Here is an 18896-nt window from a genome sequence, read left to right as displayed (position 1 = left end):
GCTAGCTTGGAGCCAGCCTCTGCTGGCTCACCAGCAGGTGGCGACAGCAGCAAGCATTAGCTAAAGGCTCCCCCCTCTGGCTACCACTGCAAGGCATCAGCCTGGCTGTGCTGCGAGGACCCCTGCAAAGGCTGACTGACAGCTGGGGGGTGCAAGCCAACAGCTGAAAAGCAGGCTTTGCGCTTTCATTTGCTCTGTTTCTTTTTTTTTTTAACCAGCATAGGTAACCCTGCACTTGGCAGGGCTTCGAAAAATTGAGTGAAACTCTTTAATGTTCCTCTCCACGGAAATCTTTAGTAAAAGGCGAAAGATTTATTCGGTTTGAAGAGAAACCAGAGTATGCGCTCTAGTGGCCCCGACTGCGGCCGCAAAAAATGCAACACCTCACTAGCTCAGGGTGACTTAGTGAAGCAGTGCACACGATGACGCTTTTTGAGATGAAGCGAATGGAGAATGCTATCGGGCTCCGAACCCGTGGCAGAATGACTTTATTTGCAAGCAATCCCATCCAAAGTCATGAAACCTGGCAGGGGATTGTGGGTATGCAAATTTCTCCAGACCGCAGGCCATGTGACATTGGCCAAAAGGCAGGCAGAGTCTGCCTTTGCCTGAGGACTCCCCTCGTTTACATAAGGTCTAGGGCTTCTGGGAGGCAGGCGTGAGATTTTCTTTTGGGCCCCAGAGATGGGGCTCCTCCCCCAGGATGTTGAAGAAGCAGCCCGCTCTCTCCTTTCTCAGGACACAGGGGTCATTTTCCGCCCTCACCCTGTCTTGCACGGGTGCTGGGCCTCCTGGGCTGCCAGCGGGCAAAGGACGGCGTTTGTCAGGCGTTCGTCAGCCGATCGGGGCCCGGGCCCAAACCCCTGCCCACTGGGGCCATATCCTCCTGGATGCTAGCTTGGAGCCAGCCTCTGCTGGCTCACCAGCAGGTGGCGACAGCAGCAAGCATTAGCTAAAGGCTCCCCCCTCTGGCTACCACTGCAAGGCATCAGCCTGGCTGTGCTGCGAGGACCCCTGCAAAGGCTGACTGACAGCTGGGGGGTGCAAGCCAACAGCTGAAAAGCAGGCTTTGCGCTTTCATTTGCTCTGTTTCTTTTTTTTTTTAACCTGCATAGGTAACCCTGCACTTGGCAGGGCTTCAAAAAATTGAGTGAAACTCTTTAATGTTCCTCTCCACGGAAATCTTTAGTAAAAGGCGAAAGATTTATTCGGTTTGAAGAGAAACCAGAGTATGCGCTCTAGTGGCCCCGACTGCGGCCGCAAAAAATGCAACACCTCACTAGCTCAGGGTGACTTAGTGAAGCAGTGCACACGATGACGCTTTTTGAGATGAAGCGAATGGAGAATGCTATCGGGCTCCGAACCCGTGGCAGAATGACTTTATTTGCAAGCAATCCCATCCAAAGTCATGAAACCTGGCAGGGGATTGTGGGTATGCAAATTTCTCCAGACCGCAGGCCATGTGACATTGGCCAAAAGGCAGGCAGAGTCTGCCTTTGCCTGAGGACTCCCCTCGTTTACATAAGGTCTAGGGCTTCTGGGAGGCAGGCGTGAGATTTTCTTTTGGGCCCCAGAGATGGGGCTCCTCCCCCAGGATGTTGAAGAAGCAGCCCGCTCTCTCCTTTCTCAGGACACAGGGGTCATTTTCCGCCCTCACCCTGTCTTGCACGGGTGCTGGGCCTCCTGGGCTGCCAGCGGGCAAAGGACGGCGTTTGTCAGGCGTTCGTCAGCCGATCGGGGCCCGGGCCCAAACCCCTGCCCACTGGGGCCATATCCTCCTGGATGCTAGCTTGGAGCCAGCCTCTGCTGGCTCACCAGCAGGTGGCGACAGCAGCAAGCATTAGCTAAAGGCTCCCCCCTCTGGCTACCACTGCAAGGCATCAGCCTGGCTGTGCTGCGAGGACCCCTGCAAAGGCTGACTGACAGCTGGGGGGTGCAAGCCAACAGCTGAAAAGCAGGCTTTGCGCTTTCATTTGCTCTGTTTCTTTTTAACCAGCATAGGTAACCCTGCACTTGGCAGGGCTTCAAAAAATTGAGTGAAACTCTTTAATGTTCCTCTCCACGGAAATCTTTAGTAAAAGGCGAAAGATTTATTCGGTTTGAAGAGAAACCAGAGTATGCGCTCTAGTGGCCCCGACTGCGGCCGCAAAAAATGCAACACCTCACTAGCTCAGGGTGACTTAGTGAAGCAGTGCACACGATGACGCTTTTTGAGATGAAGCGAATGGAGAATGCTATCGGGCTCCGAACCCGTGGCAGAATGACTTTATTTGCAAGCAATCCCATCCAAAGTCATGAAACCTGGCAGGGGATTGTGGGTATGCAAATTTCTCCAGACCGCAGGCCATGTGACATTGGCCAAAAGGCAGGCAGAGTCTGCCTTTGCCTGAGGACTCCCCTCGTTTACATAAGGTCTAGGGCTTCTGGGAGGCAGGCGTGAGATTTTCTTTTGGGCCCCAGAGATGGGGCTCCTCCCCCAGGATGTTGAAAAAGCAGCCCGCTCTCTCCTTTCTCAGGACACAGGGGTCATTTTCCGCCCTCACCCTGTCTTGCACGGGTGCTGGGCCTCCTGGGCTGCCAGGTTCTTTTGCCCGCCAGGGCAAAGCCCGCCGGGCAAAGGACGGCGTTTGTCAGGCGTTTGTCAGCCGATCGGGGCCCGGGCCCAAACCCCTGCCCACTGGGGCCATATCCTCCTGGATGCTAGCTTGGAGCCAGCCTCTGCTGGCTCACCAGCAGGTGGCGACAGCAGCAAGCATTAGCTAAAGGCTCCCCCCTCTGGCTACCACTGCAAGGTATCAGCCTGGCTGTGCTGCGAGGACCCCTGCAAAGGCTGACTGACAGCTGGGGGGTGCAAGCCAACAGCTGAAAAGCAGGCTTTGCGCTTTCATTTGCTCTGTTTCTTTTTTTTTTTAACCAGCATAGGTAACCCTGCACTTGGCAGGGCTTCAAAAAATTGAGTGAAACTCTTTAATGTTCCTCTCCACGGAAATCTTTAGTAAAAGGCGAAAGATTTATTCGGTTTGAAGAGAAACCAGAGTATGCGCTCTAGTGGCCCCGACTGCGGCCGCAAAAAATGCAACACCTCACTAGCTCAGGGTGACTTAGTGAAGCAGTGCACACGATGACGCTTTTTGAGATGAAGCGAATGGAGAATGCTATCGGGCTCCGAACCCGTGGCAGAATGACTTTATTTGCAAGCAATCCCATCCAAAGTCATGAAACCTGGCAGGGGATTGTGGGTATGCAAATTTCTCCAGACCGCAGGCCATGTGACATTGGCCAAAAGGCAGGCAGAGTCTGCCTTTGCCTGAGGACTCCCCTCGTTTACATAAGGTCTAGGGCTTCTGGGAGGCAGGCGTGAGATTTTCTTTTGGGCCCCAGAGATGGGGCTCCTCCCCCAGGATGTTGAAGAAGCAGCCCGCTCTCTCCTTTCTCAGGACACAGGGGTCATTTTCCGCCCTCACCCTGTCTTGCACGGGTGCTGGGCCTCCTGGGCTGCCAGCGGGCAAAGGACGGCGTTTGTCAGGCGTTCGTCAGCCGATCGGGGCCCGGGCCCAAACCCCTGCCCACTGGGGCCATATCCTCCTGGATGCTAGCTTGGAGCCAGCCTCTGCTGGCTCACCAGCAGGTGGCGACAGCAGCAAGCATTAGCTAAAGGCTCCCCCCTCTGGCTACCACTGCAAGGCATCAGCCTGGCTGTGCTGCGAGGACCCCTGCAAAGGCTGACTGACAGCTGGGGGGTGCAAGCCAACAGCTGAAAAGCAGGCTTTGCGCTTTCATTTGCTCTGTTTCTTTTTAACCAGCATAGGTAACCCTGCACTTGGCAGGGCTTCAAAAAATTGAGTGAAACTCTTTAATGTTCCTCTCCACGGAAATCTTTAGTAAAAGGCGAAAGATTTATTCGGTTTGAAGAGAAACCAGAGTATGCGCTCTAGTGGCCCCGACTGCGGCCGCAAAAAATGCAACACCTCACTAGCTCAGGGTGACTTAGTGAAGCAGTGCACACGATGACGCTTTTTGAGATGAAGCGAATGGAGAATGCTATCGGGCTCCGAACCCGTGGCAGAATGACTTTATTTGCAAGCAATCCCATCCAAAGTCATGAAACCTGGCAGGGGATTGTGGGTATGCAAATTTCTCCAGACCGCAGGCCATGTGACATTGGCCAAAAGGCAGGCAGAGTCTGCCTTTGCCTGAGGACTCCCCTCGTTTACATAAGGTCTAGGGCTTCTGGGAGGCAGGCGTGAGATTTTCTTTTGGGCCCCAGAGATGGGGCTCCTCCCCCAGGATGTTGAAAAAGCAGCCCGCTCTCTCCTTTCTCAGGACACAGGGGTCATTTTCCGCCCTCACCCTGTCTTGCACGGGTGCTGGGCCTCCTGGGCTGCCAGGTTCTTTTGCCCGCCAGGGCAAAGCCCGCCGGGCAAAGGACGGCGTTTGTCAGGCGTTTGTCAGGCGTTTGTCAGCCGATCGGGGCCCGGGCCCAAACCCCTGCCCACTGGGGCCATATCCTCCTGGATGCTAGCTTGGAGCCAGCCTCTGCTGGCTCACCAGCAGGTGGCGACAGCAGCAAGCATTAGCTAAAGGCTCCCCCCTCTGGCTACCACTGCAAGGTATCAGCCTGGCTGTGCTGCGAGGACCCCTGCAAAGGCTGACTGACAGCTGGGGGGTGCAAGCCAACAGCTGAAAAGCAGGCTTTGCGCTTTCATTTGCTCTGTTTCTTTTTTTTTTTAACCAGCATAGGTAACCCTGCACTTGGCAGGGCTTCAAAAAATTGAGTGAAACTCTTTAATGTTCCTCTCCACGGAAATCTTTAGTAAAAGGCGAAAGATTTATTCGGTTTGAAGAGAAACCAGAGTATGCGCTCTAGTGGCCCCGACTGCGGCCGCAAAAAATGCAACACCTCACTAGCTCAGGGTGACTTAGTGAAGCAGTGCACACGATGACGCTTTTTGAGATGAAGCGAATGGAGAATGCTATCGGGCTCCGAACCCGTGGCAGAATGACTTTATTTGCAAGCAATCCCATCCAAAGTCATGAAACCTGGCAGGGGATTGTGGGTATGCAAATTTCTCCAGACCGCAGGCCATGTGACATTGGCCAAAAGGCAGGCAGAGTCTGCCTTTGCCTGAGGACTCCCCTCGTTTACATAAGGTCTAGGGCTTCTGGGAGGCAGGCGTGAGATTTTCTTTTGGGCCCCAGAGATGGGGCTCCTCCCCCAGGATGTTGAAGAAGCAGCCCGCTCTCTCCTTTCTCAGGACACAGGGGTCATTTTCCGCCCTCACCCTGTCTTGCACGGGTGCTGGGCCTCCTGGGCTGCCAGCGGGCAAAGGACGGCGTTTGTCAGGCGTTCGTCAGCCGATCGGGGCCCGGGCCCAAACCCCTGCCCACTGGGGCCATATCCTCCTGGATGCTAGCTTGGAGCCAGCCTCTGCTGGCTCACCAGCAGGTGGCGACAGCAGCAAGCATTAGCTAAAGGCTCCCCCCTCTGGCTACCACTGCAAGGCATCAGCCTGGCTGTGCTGCGAGGACCCCTGCAAAGGCTGACTGACAGCTGGGGGGTGCAAGCCAACAGCTGAAAAGCAGGCTTTGCGCTTTCATTTGCTCTGTTTCTTTTTAACCAGCATAGGTAACCCTGCACTTGGCAGGGCTTCAAAAAATTGAGTGAAACTCTTTAATGTTCCTCTCCACGGAAATCTTTAGTAAAAGGCGAAAGATTTATTCGGTTTGAAGAGAAACCAGAGTATGCGCTCTAGTGGCCCCGACTGCGGCCGCAAAAAATGCAACACCTCACTAGCTCAGGGTGACTTAGTGAAGCAGTGCACACGATGACGCTTTTTGAGATGAAGCGAATGGAGAATGCTATCGGGCTCCGAACCCGTGGCAGAATGACTTTATTTGCAAGCAATCCCATCCAAAGTCATGAAACCTGGCAGGGGATTGTGGGTATGCAAATTTCTCCAGACCGCAGGCCATGTGACATTGGCCAAAAGGCAGGCAGAGTCTGCCTTTGCCTGAGGACTCCACTCGTTTACATAAGGTCTAGGGCTTCTGGGAGGCAGGCGTGAGATTTTCTTTTGGGCCCCAGAGATGGGGCTCCTCCCCCAGGATGTTGAAAAAGTAGCCCGCTCTCTCCTTTCTCAGGACACAGGGGTCATTTTCCGCCCTCACCCTGTCTTGCACGGGTGCTGGGCCTCCTGGGCTGCCAGGTTCTTTTGCCCGCCAGGGCAAAGCCCGCCGGGCAAAGGACGGCGTTTGTCAGGCGTTCGTCAGCCGATCGGGGCCCGGGCCCAAACCCCTGCCCACTGGGGCCATATCCTCCTGGATGCTAGCTTGGAGCCAGCCTCTGCTGGCTCACCAGCAGGTGGCGACAGCAGCAAGCATTAGCTAAAGGCTCCCCCCTCTGGCTACCACTGCAAGGCATCAGCCTGGCTGTGCTGCGAGGACCCCTGCAAAGGCTGACTGACAGCTGGGGGGTGCAAGCCAACAGCTGAAAAGCAGGCTTTGCGCTTTCATTTGCTCTGTTTCTTTTTTTTTTTAACCAGCATAGGTAACCCTGCACTTGGCAGGGCTTCGAAAAATTGAGTGAAACTCTTTAATGTTCCTCTCCACGGAAATCTTTAGTAAAAGGCGAAAGATTTATTCGGTTTGAAGAGAAACCAGAGTATGCGCTCTAGTGGCCCCGACTGCGGCCGCAAAAAATGCAACACCTCACTAGCTCAGGGTGACTTAGTGAAGCAGTGCACACGATGACGCTTTTTGAGATGAAGCGAATGGAGAATGCTATCGGGCTCCGAACCCGTGGCAGAATGACTTTATTTGCAAGCAATCCCATCCAAAGTCATGAAACCTGGCAGGGGATTGTGGGTATGCAAATTTCTCCAGACCGCAGGCCATGTGACATTGGCCAAAAGGCAGGCAGAGTCTGCCTTTGCCTGAGGACTCCCCTCGTTTACATAAGGTCTAGGGCTTCTGGGAGGCAGGCGTGAGATTTTCTTTTGGGCCCCAGAGATGGGGCTCCTCCCCCAGGATGTTGAAGAAGCAGCCCGCTCTCTCCTTTCTCAGGACACAGGGGTCATTTTCCGCCCTCACCCTGTCTTGCACGGGTGCTGGGCCTCCTGGGCTGCCAGCGGGCAAAGGACGGCGTTTGTCAGGCGTTCGTCAGCCGATCGGGGCCCGGGCCCAAACCCCTGCCCACTGGGGCCATATCCTCCTGGATGCTAGCTTGGAGCCAGCCTCTGCTGGCTCACCAGCAGGTGGCGACAGCAGCAAGCATTAGCTAAAGGCTCCCCCCTCTGGCTACCACTGCAAGGCATCAGCCTGGCTGTGCTGCGAGGACCCCTGCAAAGGCTGACTGACAGCTGGGGGGTGCAAGCCAACAGCTGAAAAGCAGGCTTTGCGCTTTCATTTGCTCTGTTTCTTTTTTTTTTTAACCTGCATAGGTAACCCTGCACTTGGCAGGGCTTCAAAAAATTGAGTGAAACTCTTTAATGTTCCTCTCCACGGAAATCTTTAGTAAAAGGCGAAAGATTTATTCGGTTTGAAGAGAAACCAGAGTATGCGCTCTAGTGGCCCCGACTGCGGCCGCAAAAAATGCAACACCTCACTAGCTCAGGGTGACTTAGTGAAGCAGTGCACACGATGACGCTTTTTGAGATGAAGCGAATGGAGAATGCTATCGGGCTCCGAACCCGTGGCAGAATGACTTTATTTGCAAGCAATCCCATCCAAAGTCATGAAACCTGGCAGGGGATTGTGGGTATGCAAATTTCTCCAGACCGCAGGCCATGTGACATTGGCCAAAAGGCAGGCAGAGTCTGCCTTTGCCTGAGGACTCCCCTCGTTTACATAAGGTCTAGGGCTTCTGGGAGGCAGGCGTGAGATTTTCTTTTGGGCCCCAGAGATGGGGCTCCTCCCCCAGGATGTTGAAGAAGCAGCCCGCTCTCTCCTTTCTCAGGACACAGGGGTCATTTTCCGCCCTCACCCTGTCTTGCACGGGTGCTGGGCCTCCTGGGCTGCCAGCGGGCAAAGGACGGCGTTTGTCAGGCGTTCGTCAGCCGATCGGGGCCCGGGCCCAAACCCCTGCCCACTGGGGCCATATCCTCCTGGATGCTAGCTTGGAGCCAGCCTCTGCTGGCTCACCAGCAGGTGGCGACAGCAGCAAGCATTAGCTAAAGGCTCCCCCCTCTGGCTACCACTGCAAGGCATCAGCCTGGCTGTGCTGCGAGGACCCCTGCAAAGGCTGACTGACAGCTGGGGGGTGCAAGCCAACAGCTGAAAAGCAGGCTTTGCGCTTTCATTTGCTCTGTTTCTTTTTAACCAGCATAGGTAACCCTGCACTTGGCAGGGCTTCAAAAAATTGAGTGAAACTCTTTAATGTTCCTCTCCACGGAAATCTTTAGTAAAAGGCGAAAGATTTATTCGGTTTGAAGAGAAACCAGAGTATGCGCTCTAGTGGCCCCGACTGCGGCCGCAAAAAATGCAACACCTCACTAGCTCAGGGTGACTTAGTGAAGCAGTGCACACGATGACGCTTTTTGAGATGAAGCGAATGGAGAATGCTATCGGGCTCCGAACCCGTGGCAGAATGACTTTATTTGCAAGCAATCCCATCCAAAGTCATGAAACCTGGCAGGGGATTGTGGGTATGCAAATTTCTCCAGACCGCAGGCCATGTGACATTGGCCAAAAGGCAGGCAGAGTCTGCCTTTGCCTGAGGACTCCCCTCGTTTACATAAGGTCTAGGGCTTCTGGGAGGCAGGCGTGAGATTTTCTTTTGGGCCCCAGAGATGGGGCTCCTCCCCCAGGATGTTGAAAAAGCAGCCCGCTCTCTCCTTTCTCAGGACACAGGGGTCATTTTCCGCCCTCACCCTGTCTTGCACGGGTGCTGGGCCTCCTGGGCTGCCAGGTTCTTTTGCCCGCCAGGGCAAAGCCCGCCGGGCAAAGGACGGCGTTTGTCAGGCGTTTGTCAGGCGTTTGTCAGCCGATCGGGGCCCGGGCCCAAACCCCTGCCCACTGGGGCCATATCCTCCTGGATGCTAGCTTGGAGCCAGCCTCTGCTGGCTCACCAGCAGGTGGCGACAGCAGCAAGCATTAGCTAAAGGCTCCCCCCTCTGGCTACCACTGCAAGGTATCAGCCTGGCTGTGCTGCGAGGACCCCTGCAAAGGCTGACTGACAGCTGGGGGGTGCAAGCCAACAGCTGAAAAGCAGGCTTTGCGCTTTCATTTGCTCTGTTTCTTTTTTTTTTTAACCAGCATAGGTAACCCTGCACTTGGCAGGGCTTCAAAAAATTGAGTGAAACTCTTTAATGTTCCTCTCCACGGAAATCTTTAGTAAAAGGCGAAAGATTTATTCGGTTTGAAGAGAAACCAGAGTATGCGCTCTAGTGGCCCCGACTGCGGCCGCAAAAAATGCAACACCTCACTAGCTCAGGGTGACTTAGTGAAGCAGTGCACACGATGACGCTTTTTGAGATGAAGCGAATGGAGAATGCTATCGGGCTCCGAACCCGTGGCAGAATGACTTTATTTGCAAGCAATCCCATCCAAAGTCATGAAACCTGGCAGGGGATTGTGGGTATGCAAATTTCTCCAGACCGCAGGCCATGTGACATTGGCCAAAAGGCAGGCAGAGTCTGCCTTTGCCTGAGGACTCCCCTCGTTTACATAAGGTCTAGGGCTTCTGGGAGGCAGGCGTGAGATTTTCTTTTGGGCCCCAGAGATGGGGCTCCTCCCCCAGGATGTTGAAGAAGCAGCCCGCTCTCTCCTTTCTCAGGACACAGGGGTCATTTTCCGCCCTCACCCTGTCTTGCACGGGTGCTGGGCCTCCTGGGCTGCCAGCGGGCAAAGGACGGCGTTTGTCAGGCGTTCGTCAGCCGATCGGGGCCCGGGCCCAAACCCCTGCCCACTGGGGCCATATCCTCCTGGATGCTAGCTTGGAGCCAGCCTCTGCTGGCTCACCAGCAGGTGGCGACAGCAGCAAGCATTAGCTAAAGGCTCCCCCCTCTGGCTACCACTGCAAGGCATCAGCCTGGCTGTGCTGCGAGGACCCCTGCAAAGGCTGACTGACAGCTGGGGGGTGCAAGCCAACAGCTGAAAAGCAGGCTTTGCGCTTTCATTTGCTCTGTTTCTTTTTAACCAGCATAGGTAACCCTGCACTTGGCAGGGCTTCAAAAAATTGAGTGAAACTCTTTAATGTTCCTCTCCACGGAAATCTTTAGTAAAAGGCGAAAGATTTATTCGGTTTGAAGAGAAACCAGAGTATGCGCTCTAGTGGCCCCGACTGCGGCCGCAAAAAATGCAACACCTCACTAGCTCAGGGTGACTTAGTGAAGCAGTGCACACGATGACGCTTTTTGAGATGAAGCGAATGGAGAATGCTATCGGGCTCCGAACCCGTGGCAGAATGACTTTATTTGCAAGCAATCCCATCCAAAGTCATGAAACCTGGCAGGGGATTGTGGGTATGCAAATTTCTCCAGACCGCAGGCCATGTGACATTGGCCAAAAGGCAGGCAGAGTCTGCCTTTGCCTGAGGACTCCACTCGTTTACATAAGGTCTAGGGCTTCTGGGAGGCAGGCGTGAGATTTTCTTTTGGGCCCCAGAGATGGGGCTCCTCCCCCAGGATGTTGAAAAAGTAGCCCGCTCTCTCCTTTCTCAGGACACAGGGGTCATTTTCCGCCCTCACCCTGTCTTGCACGGGTGCTGGGCCTCCTGGGCTGCCAGGTTCTTTTGCCCGCCGGGCAAAGCCCGCCGGGCAAAGGACGGCGTTTGTCAGGCGTTCGTCAGCCGATCGGGGCCCGGGCCCAAACCCCTGCCCACTGGGGCCATATCCTCCTGGATGCTAGCTTGGAGCCAGCCTCTGCTGGCTCACCAGCAGGTGGCGACAGCAGCAAGCATTAGCTAAAGGCTCCCCCCTCTGGCTACCACTGCAAGGCATCAGCCTGGCTGTGCTGCGAGGACCCCTGCAAAGGCTGACTGACAGCTGGGGGGTGCAAGCCAACAGCTGAAAAGCAGGCTTTGCGCTTTCATTTGCTCTGTTTCTTTTTTTTTTTAACCAGCATAGGTAACCCTGCACTTGGCAGGGCTTCGAAAAATTGAGTGAAACTCTTTAATGTTCCTCTCCACGGAAATCTTTAGTAAAAGGCGAAAGATTTATTCGGTTTGAAGAGAAACCAGAGTATGCGCTCTAGTGGCCCCGACTGCGGCCGCAAAAAATGCAACACCTCACTAGCTCAGGGTGACTTAGTGAAGCAGTGCACACGATGACGCTTTTTGAGATGAAGCGAATGGAGAATGCTATCGGGCTCCGAACCCGTGGCAGAATGACTTTATTTGCAAGCAATCCCATCCAAAGTCATGAAACCTGGCAGGGGATTGTGGGTATGCAAATTTCTCCAGACCGCAGGCCATGTGACATTGGCCAAAAGGCAGGCAGAGTCTGCCTTTGCCTGAGGACTCCCCTCGTTTACATAAGGTCTAGGGCTTCTGGGAGGCAGGCGTGAGATTTTCTTTTGGGCCCCAGAGATGGGGCTCCTCCCCCAGGATGTTGAAGAAGCAGCCCGCTCTCTCCTTTCTCAGGACACAGGGGTCATTTTCCGCCCTCACCCTGTCTTGCACGGGTGCTGGGCCTCCTGGGCTGCCAGCGGGCAAAGGACGGCGTTTGTCAGGCGTTCGTCAGCCGATCGGGGCCCGGGCCCAAACCCCTGCCCACTGGGGCCATATCCTCCTGGATGCTAGCTTGGAGCCAGCCTCTGCTGGCTCACCAGCAGGTGGCGACAGCAGCAAGCATTAGCTAAAGGCTCCCCCCTCTGGCTACCACTGCAAGGCATCAGCCTGGCTGTGCTGCGAGGACCCCTGCAAAGGCTGACTGACAGCTGGGGGGTGCAAGCCAACAGCTGAAAAGCAGGCTTTGCGCTTTCATTTGCTCTGTTTCTTTTTTTTTTTAACCTGCATAGGTAACCCTGCACTTGGCAGGGCTTCAAAAAATTGAGTGAAACTCTTTAATGTTCCTCTCCACGGAAATCTTTAGTAAAAGGCGAAAGATTTATTCGGTTTGAAGAGAAACCAGAGTATGCGCTCTAGTGGCCCCGACTGCGGCCGCAAAAAATGCAACACCTCACTAGCTCAGGGTGACTTAGTGAAGCAGTGCACACGATGACGCTTTTTGAGATGAAGCGAATGGAGAATGCTATCGGGCTCCGAACCCGTGGCAGAATGACTTTATTTGCAAGCAATCCCATCCAAAGTCATGAAACCTGGCAGGGGATTGTGGGTATGCAAATTTCTCCAGACCGCAGGCCATGTGACATTGGCCAAAAGGCAGGCAGAGTCTGCCTTTGCCTGAGGACTCCCCTCGTTTACATAAGGTCTAGGGCTTCTGGGAGGCAGGCGTGAGATTTTCTTTTGGGCCCCAGAGATGGGGCTCCTCCCCCAGGATGTTGAAGAAGCAGCCCGCTCTCTCCTTTCTCAGGACACAGGGGTCATTTTCCGCCCTCACCCTGTCTTGCACGGGTGCTGGGCCTCCTGGGCTGCCAGCGGGCAAAGGACGGCGTTTGTCAGGCGTTCGTCAGCCGATCGGGGCCCGGGCCCAAACCCCTGCCCACTGGGGCCATATCCTCCTGGATGCTAGCTTGGAGCCAGCCTCTGCTGGCTCACCAGCAGGTGGCGACAGCAGCAAGCATTAGCTAAAGGCTCCCCCCTCTGGCTACCACTGCAAGGCATCAGCCTGGCTGTGCTGCGAGGACCCCTGCAAAGGCTGACTGACAGCTGGGGGGTGCAAGCCAACAGCTGAAAAGCAGGCTTTGCGCTTTCATTTGCTCTGTTTCTTTTTAACCAGCATAGGTAACCCTGCACTTGGCAGGGCTTCAAAAAATTGAGTGAAACTCTTTAATGTTCCTCTCCACGGAAATCTTTAGTAAAAGGCGAAAGATTTATTCGGTTTGAAGAGAAACCAGAGTATGCGCTCTAGTGGCCCCGACTGCGGCCGCAAAAAATGCAACACCTCACTAGCTCAGGGTGACTTAGTGAAGCAGTGCACACGATGACGCTTTTTGAGATGAAGCGAATGGAGAATGCTATCGGGCTCCGAACCCGTGGCAGAATGACTTTATTTGCAAGCAATCCCATCCAAAGTCATGAAACCTGGCAGGGGATTGTGGGTATGCAAATTTCTCCAGACCGCAGGCCATGTGACATTGGCCAAAAGGCAGGCAGAGTCTGCCTTTGCCTGAGGACTCCACTCGTTTACATAAGGTCTAGGGCTTCTGGGAGGCAGGCGTGAGATTTTCTTTTGGGCCCCAGAGATGGGGCTCCTCCCCCAGGATGTTGAAAAAGTAGCCCGCTCTCTCCTTTCTCAGGACACAGGGGTCATTTTCCGCCCTCACCCTGTCTTGCACGGGTGCTGGGCCTCCTGGGCTGCCAGGTTCTTTTGCCCGCCAGGGCAAAGCCCGCCGGGCAAAGGACGGCGTTTGTCAGGCGTTCGTCAGCCGATCGGGGCCCGGGCCCAAACCCCTGCCCACTGGGGCCATATCCTCCTGGATGCTAGCTTGGAGCCAGCCTCTGCTGGCTCACCAGCAGGTGGCGACAGCAGCAAGCATTAGCTAAAGGCTCCCCCCTCTGGCTACCACTGCAAGGCATCAGCCTGGCTGTGCTGCGAGGACCCCTGCAAAGGCTGACTGACAGCTGGGGGGTGCAAGCCAACAGCTGAAAAGCAGGCTTTGCGCTTTCATTTGCTCTGTTTCTTTTTTTTTTTAACCAGCATAGGTAACCCTGCACTTGGCAGGGCTTCGAAAAATTGAGTGAAACTCTTTAATGTTCCTCTCCACGGAAATCTTTAGTAAAAGGCGAAAGATTTATTCGGTTTGAAGAGAAACCAGAGTATGCGCTCTAGTGGCCCCGACTGCGGCCGCAAAAAATGCAACACCTCACTAGCTCAGGGTGACTTAGTGAAGCAGTGCACACGATGACGCTTTTTGAGATGAAGCGAATGGAGAATGCTATCGGGCTCCGAACCCGTGGCAGAATGACTTTATTTGCAAGCAATCCCATCCAAAGTCATGAAACCTGGCAGGGGATTGTGGGTATGCAAATTTCTCCAGACCGCAGGCCATGTGACATTGGCCAAAAGGCAGGCAGAGTCTGCCTTTGCCTGAGGACTCCCCTCGTTTACATAAGGTCTAGGGCTTCTGGGAGGCAGGCGTGAGATTTTCTTTTGGGCCCCAGAGATGGGGCTCCTCCCCCAGGATGTTGAAGAAGCAGCCCGCTCTCTCCTTTCTCAGGACACAGGGGTCATTTTCCGCCCTCACCCTGTCTTGCACGGGTGCTGGGCCTCCTGGGCTGCCAGCGGGCAAAGGACGGCGTTTGTCAGGCGTTCGTCAGCCGATCGGGGCCCGGGCCCAAACCCCTGCCCACTGGGGCCATATCCTCCTGGATGCTAGCTTGGAGCCAGCCTCTGCTGGCTCACCAGCAGGTGGCGACAGCAGCAAGCATTAGCTAAAGGCTCCCCCCTCTGGCTACCACTGCAAGGCATCAGCCTGGCTGTGCTGCGAGGACCCCTGCAAAGGCTGACTGACAGCTGGGGGGTGCAAGCCAACAGCTGAAAAGCAGGCTTTGCGCTTTCATTTGCTCTGTTTCTTTTTTTTTTTAACCTGCATAGGTAACCCTGCACTTGGCAGGGCTTCAAAAAATTGAGTGAAACTCTTTAATGTTCCTCTCCACGGAAATCTTTAGTAAAAGGCGAAAGATTTATTCGGTTTGAAGAGAAACCAGAGTATGCGCTCTAGTGGCCCCGACTGCGGCCGCAAAAAATGCAACACCTCACTAGCTCAGGGTGACTTAGTGAAGCAGTGCACACGATGACGCTTTTTGAGATGAAGCGAATGGAGAATGCTATCGGGCTCCGAACCCGTGGCAGAATGACTTTATTTGCAAGCAATCCCATCCAAAGTCATGAAACCTGGCAGGGGATTGTGGGTATGCAAATTTCTCCAGACCGCAGGCCATGTGACATTGGCCAAAAGGCAGGCAGAGTCTGCCTTTGCCTGAGGACTCCCCTCGTTTACATAAGGTCTAGGGCTTCTGGGAGGCAGGCGTGAGATTTTCTTTTGGGCCCCAGAGATGGGGCTCCTCCCCCAGGATGTTGAAGAAGCAGCCCGCTCTCTCCTTTCTCAGGACACAGGGGTCATTTTCCGCCCTCACCCTGTCTTGCACGGGTGCTGGGCCTCCTGGGCTGCCAGCGGGCAAAGGACGGCGTTTGTCAGGCGTTCGTCAGCCGATCGGGGCCCGGGCCCAAACCCCTGCCCACTGGGGCCATATCCTCCTGGATGCTAGCTTGGAGCCAGCCTCTGCTGGCTCACCAGCAGGTGGCGACAGCAGCAAGCATTAGCTAAAGGCTCCCCCCTCTGGCTACCACTGCAAGGCATCAGCCTGGCTGTGCTGCGAGGACCCCTGCAAAGGCTGACTGACAGCTGGGGGGTGCAAGCCAACAGCTGAAAAGCAGGCTTTGCGCTTTCATTTGCTCTGTTTCTTTTTAACCAGCATAGGTAACCCTGCACTTGGCAGGGCTTCAAAAAATTGAGTGAAACTCTTTAATGTTCCTCTCCACGGAAATCTTTAGTAAAAGGCGAAAGATTTATTCGGTTTGAAGAGAAACCAGAGTATGCGCTCTAGTGGCCCCGACTGCGGCCGCAAAAAATGCAACACCTCACTAGCTCAGGGTGACTTAGTGAAGCAGTGCACACGATGACGCTTTTTGAGATGAAGCGAATGGAGAATGCTATCGGGCTCCGAACCCGTGGCAGAATGACTTTATTTGCAAGCAATCCCATCCAAAGTCATGAAACCTGGCAGGGGATTGTGGGTATGCAAATTTCTCCAGACCGCAGGCCATGTGACATTGGCCAAAAGGCAGGCAGAGTCTGCCTTTGCCTGAGGACTCCCCTCGTTTACATAAGGTCTAGGGCTTCTGGGAGGCAGGCGTGAGATTTTCTTTTGGGCCCCAGAGATGGGGCTCCTCCCCCAGGATGTTGAAAAAGCAGCCCGCTCTCTCCTTTCTCAGGACACAGGGGTCATTTTCCGCCCTCACCCTGTCTTGCACGGGTGCTGGGCCTCCTGGGCTGCCAGGTTCTTTTGCCCGCCAGGGCAAAGCCCGCCGGGCAAAGGACGGCGTTTGTCAGGCGTTTGTCAGGCGTTTGTCAGCCGATCGGGGCCCGGGCCCAAACCCCTGCCCACTGGGGCCATATCCTCCTGGATGCTAGCTTGGAGCCAGCCTCTGCTGGCTCACCAGCAGGTGGCGACAGCAGCAAGCATTAGCTAAAGGCTCCCCCCTCTGGCTACCACTGCAAGGTATCAGCCTGGCTGTGCTGCGAGGACCCCTGCAAAGGCTGACTGACAGCTGGGGGGTGCAAGCCAACAGCTGAAAAGCAGGCTTTGCGCTTTCATTTGCTCTGTTTCTTTTTTTTTTTAACCAGCATAGGTAACCCTGCACTTGGCAGGGCTTCAAAAAATTGAGTGAAACTCTTTAATGTTCCTCTCCACGGAAATCTTTAGTAAAAGGCGAAAGATTTATTCGGTTTGAAGAGAAACCAGAGTATGCGCTCTAGTGGCCCCGACTGCGGCCGCAAAAAATGCAACACCTCACTAGCTCAGGGTGACTTAGTGAAGCAGTGCACACGATGACGCTTTTTGAGATGAAGCGAATGGAGAATGCTATCGGGCTCCGAACCCGTGGCAGAATGACTTTATTTGCAAGCAATCCCATCCAAAGTCATGAAACCTGGCAGGGGATTGTGGGTATGCAAATTTCTCCAGACCGCAGGCCATGTGACATTGGCCAAAAGGCAGGCAGAGTCTGCCTTTGCCTGAGGACTCCCCTCGTTTACATAAGGTCTAGGGCTTCTGGGAGGCAGGCGTGAGATTTTCTTTTGGGCCCCAGAGATGGGGCTCCTCCCCCAGGATGTTGAAGAAGCAGCCCGCTCTCTCCTTTCTCAGGACACAGGGGTCATTTTCCGCCCTCACCCTGTCTTGCACGGGTGCTGGGCCTCCTGGGCTGCCAGCGGGCAAAGGACGGCGTTTGTCAGGCGTTCGTCAGCCGATCGGGGCCCGGGCCCAAACCCCTGCCCACTGGGGCCATATCCTCCTGGATGCTAGCTTGGAGCCAGCCTCTGCTGGCTCACCAGCAGGTGGCGACAGCAGCAAGCATTAGCTAAAGGCTCCCCCCTCTGGCTACCACTGCAAGGCATCAGCCTGGCTGTGCTGCGAGGACCCCTGCAAAGGCTGACTGACAGCTGGGGGGTGCAAGCCAACAGCTGAAAAGCAGGCTTTGCGCTTTCATTTGCTCTGTTTCTTTTTAACCAGCATAGGTAACCCTGCACTTGGCAGGGCTTCAAAAAATTGAGTGAAACTCTTTAATGTTCCTCTCCACGGAAATCTTTAGTAAAAGGCGAAAGATTTATTCGGTTTGAAGAGAAACCAGAGTATGCGCTCTAGTGGCCCCGACTGCGGCCGCAAAAAATGCAACACCTCACTAGCTCAGGGTGACTTAGTGAAGCAGTGCACACGATGACGCTTTTTGAGATGAAGCGAATGGAGAATGCTATCGGGCTCCGAACCCGTGGCAGAATGACTTTATTTGCAAGCAATCCCATCCAAAGTCATGAAACCTGGCAGGGGATTGTGGGTATGCAAATTTCTCCAGACCGCAGGCCATGTGACATTGGCCAAAAGGCAGGCAGAGTCTGCCTTTGCCTGAGGACTCCACTCGTTTACATAAGGTCTAGGGCTTCTGGGAGGCAGGCGTGAGATTTTCTTTTGGGCCCCAGAGATGGGGCTCCTCCCCCAGGATGTTGAAAAAGTAGCCCGCTCTCTCCTTTCTCAGGACACAGGGGTCATTTTCCGCCCTCACCCTGTCTTGCACGGGTGCTGGGCCTCCTGGGCTGCCAGGTTCTTTTGCCCGCCGGGCAAAGCCCGCCGGGCAAAGGACGGCGTTTGTCAGGCGTTCGTCAGCCGATCGGGGCCCGGGCCCAAACCCCTGCCCACTGGGGCCATATCCTCCTGGATGCTAGCTTGGAGCCAGCCTCTGCTGGCTCACCAGCAGGTGGCGACAGCAGCAAGCATTAGCTAAAGGCTCCCCCCTCTGGCTACCACTGCAAGGCATCAGCCTGGCTGTGCTGCGAGGACCCCTGCAAAGGCTGACTGACAGCTGGGGGGTGCAAGCCAACAGCTGAAAAGCAGGCTTTGCGCTTTCATTTGCTCTGTTTCTTTTTTTTTTTAACCAGCATAGGTAACCCTGCACTTGGCAGGGCTTCGAAAAATTGAGTGAAACTCTTTAATGTTCCTCTCCACGGAAATCTTTAGTAAAAGGCGAAAGATTTATTCGGTTTGAAGAGAAACCAGAGTATGCGCTCTAGTGGCCCCGACTGCGGCCGCAAAAAATGCAACACCTCACTAGCTCAGGGTGACTTAGTGAAGCAGTGCACACGATGACGCTTTTTGAGATGAAGCGAATGGAGAATGCTATCGGGCTCCGAACCCGTGGCAGAATGACTTTATTTGCAAGCAATCCCATCCAAAGTCATGAAACCTGGCAGGGGATTGTGGGTATGCAAATTTCTCCAGACCGCAGGCCATGTGACATTGGCCAAAAGGCAGGCAGAGTCTGCCTTTGCCTGAGGACTCCCCTCGTTTACATAAGGTCTAGGGCTTCTGGGAGGCAGGCGTGAGATTTTCTTTTGGGCCCCAGAGATGGGGCTCCTCCCCCAGGATGTTGAAGAAGCAGCCCGCTCTCTCCTTTCTCAGGACACAGGGGTCATTTTCCGCCCTCACCCTGTCTTGCACGGGTGCTGGGCCTCCTGGGCTGCCAGCGGGCAAAGGACGGCGTTTGTCAGGCGTTCGTCAGCCG

The 18896-nt window shown here is 54.7% G+C and overlaps 21 non-coding genes across 21 annotated transcripts; all 21 read right to left on the bottom strand.

Annotated features, from left to right (window-relative positions):
* Positions 1-225: 225 nt before the first annotated feature.
* Positions 226-341, bottom strand: LOC138564936 (U5 spliceosomal RNA). The gene has a single exon (XR_011300861.1). It is a non-coding gene; the product is annotated as a U5 spliceosomal RNA (small nuclear RNA).
* Positions 342-1117: 776 nt separating this feature from the next.
* On the bottom strand, positions 1118-1233 carry LOC138564853 (U5 spliceosomal RNA). The gene has a single exon (XR_011300783.1). It is a non-coding gene; the product is annotated as a U5 spliceosomal RNA (small nuclear RNA).
* A 770-nt stretch (positions 1234-2003) lies between these two features.
* Positions 2004-2119, bottom strand: LOC138564852 (U5 spliceosomal RNA). Its single transcript, XR_011300782.1, has one exon. It is a non-coding gene; the product is annotated as a U5 spliceosomal RNA (small nuclear RNA).
* Positions 2120-2924: 805 nt separating this feature from the next.
* On the bottom strand, positions 2925-3040 carry LOC138564850 (U5 spliceosomal RNA). Its single transcript, XR_011300780.1, has one exon. It is a non-coding gene; the product is annotated as a U5 spliceosomal RNA (small nuclear RNA).
* Positions 3041-3810: 770 nt separating this feature from the next.
* LOC138564849 (U5 spliceosomal RNA) lies at positions 3811-3926 on the bottom strand. The gene has a single exon (XR_011300779.1). It is a non-coding gene; the product is annotated as a U5 spliceosomal RNA (small nuclear RNA).
* An 816-nt stretch (positions 3927-4742) lies between these two features.
* LOC138564848 (U5 spliceosomal RNA) lies at positions 4743-4858 on the bottom strand. Its single transcript, XR_011300778.1, has one exon. It is a non-coding gene; the product is annotated as a U5 spliceosomal RNA (small nuclear RNA).
* Positions 4859-5628: 770 nt separating this feature from the next.
* Positions 5629-5744, bottom strand: LOC138564847 (U5 spliceosomal RNA). The gene has a single exon (XR_011300777.1). It is a non-coding gene; the product is annotated as a U5 spliceosomal RNA (small nuclear RNA).
* An 805-nt stretch (positions 5745-6549) lies between these two features.
* Positions 6550-6665, bottom strand: LOC138564935 (U5 spliceosomal RNA). Its single transcript, XR_011300860.1, has one exon. It is a non-coding gene; the product is annotated as a U5 spliceosomal RNA (small nuclear RNA).
* A 776-nt stretch (positions 6666-7441) lies between these two features.
* Positions 7442-7557, bottom strand: LOC138564846 (U5 spliceosomal RNA). The gene has a single exon (XR_011300776.1). It is a non-coding gene; the product is annotated as a U5 spliceosomal RNA (small nuclear RNA).
* Positions 7558-8327: 770 nt separating this feature from the next.
* LOC138564845 (U5 spliceosomal RNA) lies at positions 8328-8443 on the bottom strand. The gene has a single exon (XR_011300775.1). It is a non-coding gene; the product is annotated as a U5 spliceosomal RNA (small nuclear RNA).
* An 816-nt stretch (positions 8444-9259) lies between these two features.
* LOC138564844 (U5 spliceosomal RNA) lies at positions 9260-9375 on the bottom strand. Its single transcript, XR_011300774.1, has one exon. It is a non-coding gene; the product is annotated as a U5 spliceosomal RNA (small nuclear RNA).
* A 770-nt stretch (positions 9376-10145) lies between these two features.
* On the bottom strand, positions 10146-10261 carry LOC138564843 (U5 spliceosomal RNA). The gene has a single exon (XR_011300773.1). It is a non-coding gene; the product is annotated as a U5 spliceosomal RNA (small nuclear RNA).
* An 804-nt stretch (positions 10262-11065) lies between these two features.
* On the bottom strand, positions 11066-11181 carry LOC138564933 (U5 spliceosomal RNA). Its single transcript, XR_011300858.1, has one exon. It is a non-coding gene; the product is annotated as a U5 spliceosomal RNA (small nuclear RNA).
* Positions 11182-11957: 776 nt separating this feature from the next.
* Positions 11958-12073, bottom strand: LOC138564842 (U5 spliceosomal RNA). Its single transcript, XR_011300772.1, has one exon. It is a non-coding gene; the product is annotated as a U5 spliceosomal RNA (small nuclear RNA).
* A 770-nt stretch (positions 12074-12843) lies between these two features.
* On the bottom strand, positions 12844-12959 carry LOC138564841 (U5 spliceosomal RNA). The gene has a single exon (XR_011300771.1). It is a non-coding gene; the product is annotated as a U5 spliceosomal RNA (small nuclear RNA).
* An 805-nt stretch (positions 12960-13764) lies between these two features.
* LOC138564932 (U5 spliceosomal RNA) lies at positions 13765-13880 on the bottom strand. Its single transcript, XR_011300857.1, has one exon. It is a non-coding gene; the product is annotated as a U5 spliceosomal RNA (small nuclear RNA).
* A 776-nt stretch (positions 13881-14656) lies between these two features.
* On the bottom strand, positions 14657-14772 carry LOC138564839 (U5 spliceosomal RNA). The gene has a single exon (XR_011300769.1). It is a non-coding gene; the product is annotated as a U5 spliceosomal RNA (small nuclear RNA).
* A 770-nt stretch (positions 14773-15542) lies between these two features.
* On the bottom strand, positions 15543-15658 carry LOC138564837 (U5 spliceosomal RNA). Its single transcript, XR_011300768.1, has one exon. It is a non-coding gene; the product is annotated as a U5 spliceosomal RNA (small nuclear RNA).
* An 816-nt stretch (positions 15659-16474) lies between these two features.
* LOC138564836 (U5 spliceosomal RNA) lies at positions 16475-16590 on the bottom strand. Its single transcript, XR_011300767.1, has one exon. It is a non-coding gene; the product is annotated as a U5 spliceosomal RNA (small nuclear RNA).
* A 770-nt stretch (positions 16591-17360) lies between these two features.
* LOC138564835 (U5 spliceosomal RNA) lies at positions 17361-17476 on the bottom strand. Its single transcript, XR_011300766.1, has one exon. It is a non-coding gene; the product is annotated as a U5 spliceosomal RNA (small nuclear RNA).
* An 804-nt stretch (positions 17477-18280) lies between these two features.
* LOC138564931 (U5 spliceosomal RNA) lies at positions 18281-18396 on the bottom strand. The gene has a single exon (XR_011300856.1). It is a non-coding gene; the product is annotated as a U5 spliceosomal RNA (small nuclear RNA).
* Between the last annotated feature and the right edge of the window lie 500 nt (positions 18397-18896).

Source organism: Ambystoma mexicanum, chromosome 1q (assembly GCF_040938575.1).
Source record: "Ambystoma mexicanum isolate Mex_15411 chromosome 1q, UKY_AmexF1_1, whole genome shotgun sequence".
Classification (NCBI taxonomy): Eukaryota; Metazoa; Chordata; class Amphibia; order Caudata; family Ambystomatidae; genus Ambystoma; species Ambystoma mexicanum.
This window is presented reverse-complemented; position numbering and strand designations above follow the sequence as displayed.